General features: G+C 48.2%; 1 long non-coding RNA gene across 1 annotated transcript; it reads right to left on the bottom strand.

Moving 5' to 3' along the window:
• Positions 1 to 1592: 1592 nt before the first annotated feature.
• Positions 1593 to 4909, bottom strand: LOC142875638 (uncharacterized). Its single transcript, XR_012922947.1, has 3 exons — positions 4774 to 4909; positions 3082 to 3136; positions 1593 to 1769 (listed from the first exon to the last, which is right to left on the bottom strand). It is a non-coding gene; the product is annotated as an uncharacterized LOC142875638 (long non-coding RNA).
• Positions 4910 to 5112: the final 203 nt, after the last annotated feature.

Here is a 5112-nt window from a genome sequence, read left to right as displayed (position 1 = left end):
GAAAGAAAAAGAAGCCCAAATTCTACCAATAGTGTCTGCTGTGCAAGCTGTATTGTCCATGAGACATAATGACAGAAAAGCTGTTCTAACATGAACATCAGATTTTGGCTTCAGCAACAAATTCACCTTTCACAACAAGCTTGGTACCTTCTGTGGCAGACCCCTTATGCTGCCCCAGAATCCTTCCAGGGACAAGAGTCTGACCTGGTGGCTGTATGGAATCTGCGAGTTATTCCATATACACTAGTAAACGGATGCTTGCCTGTAAATGGACCCAACTTCAAGGAGCTGGGGGAGCAGCTGCCGAGCAGAACTTGTTCTGTTCCCTCCTCCACGCCATGGAGGGTGGGGTGACGACGTGCTCAAGAGATTTCTCATTCTCCATCCCAGGGAGAGGTGTACATTAGAGGACATTGTGAAGGATCCATGGATAGATGTGGGCATGAACATGAGGAACTTAAGCCCCACATGGAGTTACTCTCTACTACAAGGATCTCCAGCAGACTAAATCCATGGCATCTGTGGGTTACAGACAGGAAGAGATGCAGGACTCACTGATGGGCCAGAAATACAATGAAGCAGTGATCACCTACCTGCTCCTCATTTCTAAGAGATAGGAGGTGGAGGGCTACCCCACCACCCCCAAACCCCATTTTCAGCTGATCTTACCAGCAGTGGCACCTTCCCATCCCAAGGTACAGCCCAGGGTCTCTGCAAACCCCAAGCAGTGGCCTCTCAGCAGTCTGCCATTCCCACCCTCCACGGCTACTCTAAAAACACTCAGAGGAGCAACACGGATCCCAAGGAAGGTCAGGAGACAGGGCAGGAGGCCAGCAGCACAGCCAATGCACCCACCAGCCCCTACCCAGCCTGGCGGGGAGAATACCGTCCCTGTCCCCTCCTGAACAGAGACCTCTACACCCACACAAATCAGAGCAGGTTTGGGAGAGCACCAGCCTTGGCCAGACCCCCACCCAGAACGGCAGAGACAGCCTAACCGCCCAGGGTCTGGGCCTCCAGGGCTATTCCTTCCCTCCCCTTCCCATCTTCCCAGTGCACCTGCTCCAGGAAGCCAAGTCTGGCTGCACTGCATGGAGAGCAGCTGGGAAGTGTCACTGCCCTGCACAGCCCCCAGCGAGTCCCTGCGGCCTCGCCTCTACCCACATCCCAGCAGGGGGGTATAGCAGGGATGGGACCAGTCTCTCCCGGCCAAAGGAAACTCTGTCCATGCTGGGCAGCTAGGCAGATGCCAGCCCCAGAAATTTAGCGCAGCAGTGTGACACCAGCATCTCCCTCTGGCAAAGGCCGAGATAGCAGGGAACCACCGTGAGCTTCTTCAGCACGTTCAGATTCACATTTACAGGAAGACACCTTCGCATCGGGATTGCTAGAAGGAACCTGACTGACTCTGAAAGCGAAGTCAGAGAGGACACTGTGACCTCACATGCAGCCAACAGAGGCAGTGACCAAAGCGTGAGAGCCTTTCCAAGGGCAAGTCGTGCTCACTGTCCCCAAGGCGAAGGCTGGGCGGACACAGGCTGGGCAGACACGGGCTGGGCGGACACAGGCTGGGCAGACACAGGATGGGCACAAGCAGCACGGGGGCACCGCGTGGACCTGAGCTGCAGGCGAAGGGACTTGGGATGGGCAGGAGGCCGCAGCTCACCCCAGGTGACCTCTCCACGGAGTCCAGGGGGACGCAGAGCCAGGACCTCCACAGTCTTCGCCTTGACCTCTGTCTCCGCCTTCGCGGGGGACGGGAGATGGTGCTGTACAATAGACAAAGTCGAAGGAGGACAAGCAGGCACTGTATTCAGAGTGCCACCACCCACCTTTCTCTTCTTCCTGGCTTTCCCTCGGTTGGCATTATTCTGACACCAGCTAGTTTACAGCAGTGGTGAGTCCCACTCCATCCCACTGCCTCTTCTGTTTTCCTCATCTTCCCTTCCTGACAGTGCCACCCCTCCATGGGCTTGGGGACAAGCGAGGCACAGTGGCTCCCAATCTGTGGACCTCACAGGTGGTGTGAAAGTGGGTGATTATGGGCACTTGGGTTGTGGTTGGCCCCCTGTCCCTCAATTTATTTCTCTGCTGTAAGGCCACTATAGATTTTTAATCAAAGAGGATGGGAAGGCGTTGGAGGGCTGTCACAGAGAATTGGCATAACCTGATTTATGTTTTAACAATATCCCTGTGTTTGATAAAGTGTTTAGGGGATCAAGGACAGAAGTAGGCAGACACTAGGAAATATTGCCATAATCCAGGTGCCCAGGGTCGTGGAAGCAAAGGTGGGAAGAGGAGTAGGCCCCTGTGGCCGGCAGCTTGTGCCTGCTGCCCTGGCAGTCAGCTGGCCTGCTCTCTGATGCCTCCAACAGGGCTCTCTCTGCCTCCCAGACCCACTATGGCCTTATATCCTCTTCTCTGCACCTCTTCTCCCAGACCCCCTCTTCTGCTGACACCAGAAGATTCGAGTAACAGAGGCCAAAAGGAGAAATACTAGATTTAAGTTAATAAATATAGAACTAAAAGAGAGATGACATAGAAGAGAAAGCCATCAATTTCCACTACATCTGGCTGGCGTTTGGCATTTTCATCTCCCCTTGGATGAGACAATCTCTCCTTCCCACTATGGCTAAGAAGGCTGAGGAAATCTCAGACATATAAGTGATTTCATATGCTAACTAGACCAAAAAAATCACAACTGTCCATTAAAAAAAGTTTATCAAAAAAAAAAAATTAAAAAAAAAAATAAAAAAAAGTTTATCAGATCTGATAAACTACTAGTGAATGCCCTACGATTATAACATTATTCAACTGATTCCCTTCTATAGGCTCTAATACATATGACCAGAAGGAAATTACAACTTTAAATGAACTACTTTAAATGACAGAACCTGTTTAGAGATTTGTTTAAATATTATTGTCAATAGCATGATACATTTTTATAAAACAATGTTTGTGATAGATATGTAGATAGAACACTAAACCCTTAACAGTATCACTGGACTCTCCCTTTGATCCAGCTGTAACTAGAGCTCAGAAAACCCTTGGAATTTCCAGATATTTAAACAAATAAATTACCTTTTGGGTTTCAGTTAGATTGACATGAGTTTCTGTCACTGGCATCCGAGAGAGTCTGGAATAAACAAACAATTACTTGAATAAAATTGGCACTCAACATTTGTTGATTGTATTCATTTGGGAGAGAGACATAAGTCACATCAGAAGGAAACTGGGAACAAAAATGGAAATGATCGCAGATTTGTTTTTATGGTCCTACATCTGGGAGAGCTTTAAATTTTCTTTTTTATATTTTTTTCTTAATTTTTAAGGTTTCGTTTTCCCTAATGTGTGTAAGTGGGACACAAGTATGTTTAACAAAAGAGAAAGAGGTCCTACTGTAGTGTGAAAAACTTTTCAAGTTCCCAGCAAAGCAGGTATTATTATTATTTTTTTTTTCTTGTTCTCTCAAAAGCAGGTATTATTCATTCCTGGAAAGGAAGAAACTTTGACATAGATTTAATGTCAATGTGTGAAATAATAGATTTTACAACTTAAGCTATTCATAAAATTTGAGGGGAAAAGGAGTAAAAGTCATAAAATGAAGGCTCAACTAAGCATCTGAGTCTAGTGCTGATGCTCTCTCATCTACACACACACACACACACACACACACACGGTTACTTTGCTCTAAGAAGACATTAGGTTAAACTTAAGCAGTGTATAAAAATGTATACAAAAATTCTAGAATTCTACCATCAAAAAATGGACATGAACATTTACCGCTACTCCCTCCTATAACTTGACCAAAATGATCATACAGGGCTTAATTCAAAAGGTCAAACCACAGAATAAATAGAAGAGGCAAGAAGGCAACAACAATACAGTTTTGGAAGCAAGAATGCAGATGTTTGAGTACTAGCTTTTAGCAAACAGAAGAAAGCCAAGACCTAAGCCAGCAGGGCCAGAGGTACAGGCAGGCTCACTCCTGCCGCGGACCCCTCAGAAGCTCTGGACTGGAGGCAGCAGGGGCCCAGTGTCGGAACAGGTGGGGTGAAGTCTGAATACAGAATGGTTAGAAGCCCATGTCCCCTCCCCGCTGGCAGAAGACTGGATGTTTACTCTCTGGAGATGTTGACTCTGGAAAGCTCTGGACTTTAGGGACAGAGTCACCCCTGTAGGCGGGAATAAGTGCAATCTACATCCCAAACAGTGAGACCCTCTGGCCTACTTGTGCACCTGGCTCCCAGAATATTGGTGGTTAATTTAGGGTGCAGCTTTCAGGCTACCTTTGTTTCCCTCTGCTTATATGTTTTGAATTCTTTACAACGACACGTATTATTTACGTATATAAACAAAATCAAAGAGGTAAGTTATTTCCAACTTTGATAGACCAAGGGCCAAAGAGTGTGTTGATTTGCTCCAACACCCAAACAACGTGACATCTGGAACAGCAGCTAAACCGGATTACACTGATTATGATCCACTGCCATTCACCAAGATCCATCTGCCCTTCGCATGGATATAACTGAGCCATCCACACTTTAAAGGGGAGGAGATAGGGGTTGTACGATCACACGAGTAATCACTATCTGGCCAGAATCGAACCAGCCTGTCCGGTTGCAAGGGCTAAGCCACGTCCCCACACCCTGAGACCTTAGTGGCTCTGTAGCAATCTCACCAGGTTGCCACCCCCAGATCCGGACCTGCACATTCATTGCTAGGACTTAGTCTCATCTTCTGGTACAGAATAAAAATATTTTGAAAACTCACCCTCCCTCGAATATTAAACAGAGCACAGTGAGTGCCGCAAATAAGAATCAATCCTTCTCCTACGATATTTAAATGGTTTCTGGTCACATCGTGACTCCTTTCTAGACAGCCGTTTGGTGACGGATCAACATCCCTAACGGCCGTGCTGGGGCGCGCGGGGGCTGCGGAGGGGCCGAGCGTCCGCGTGTCCCCGTGTTGGCGTGTCCCCATGTTCGAGTGTCCGCCTGTCCGCGTGTCCGAGCGTCCACGTGTCCGCGTGCCCGCGTGTCGGCGTGTCCCCATGTCCAAGTGCTCGCGTATCCGCGTGTCCCCGTGTTCGAGCATCTCAGTGCCCGAGTG

This window comes from Microcebus murinus, chromosome 14 (assembly GCF_040939455.1).
Source record: "Microcebus murinus isolate Inina chromosome 14, M.murinus_Inina_mat1.0, whole genome shotgun sequence".
NCBI classification, from domain to species: Eukaryota; Metazoa; Chordata; class Mammalia; order Primates; family Cheirogaleidae; genus Microcebus; species Microcebus murinus.
Note: the sequence above shows the minus strand (reverse complement) of the source record. Positions and strands in the feature narration are given on the sequence as shown.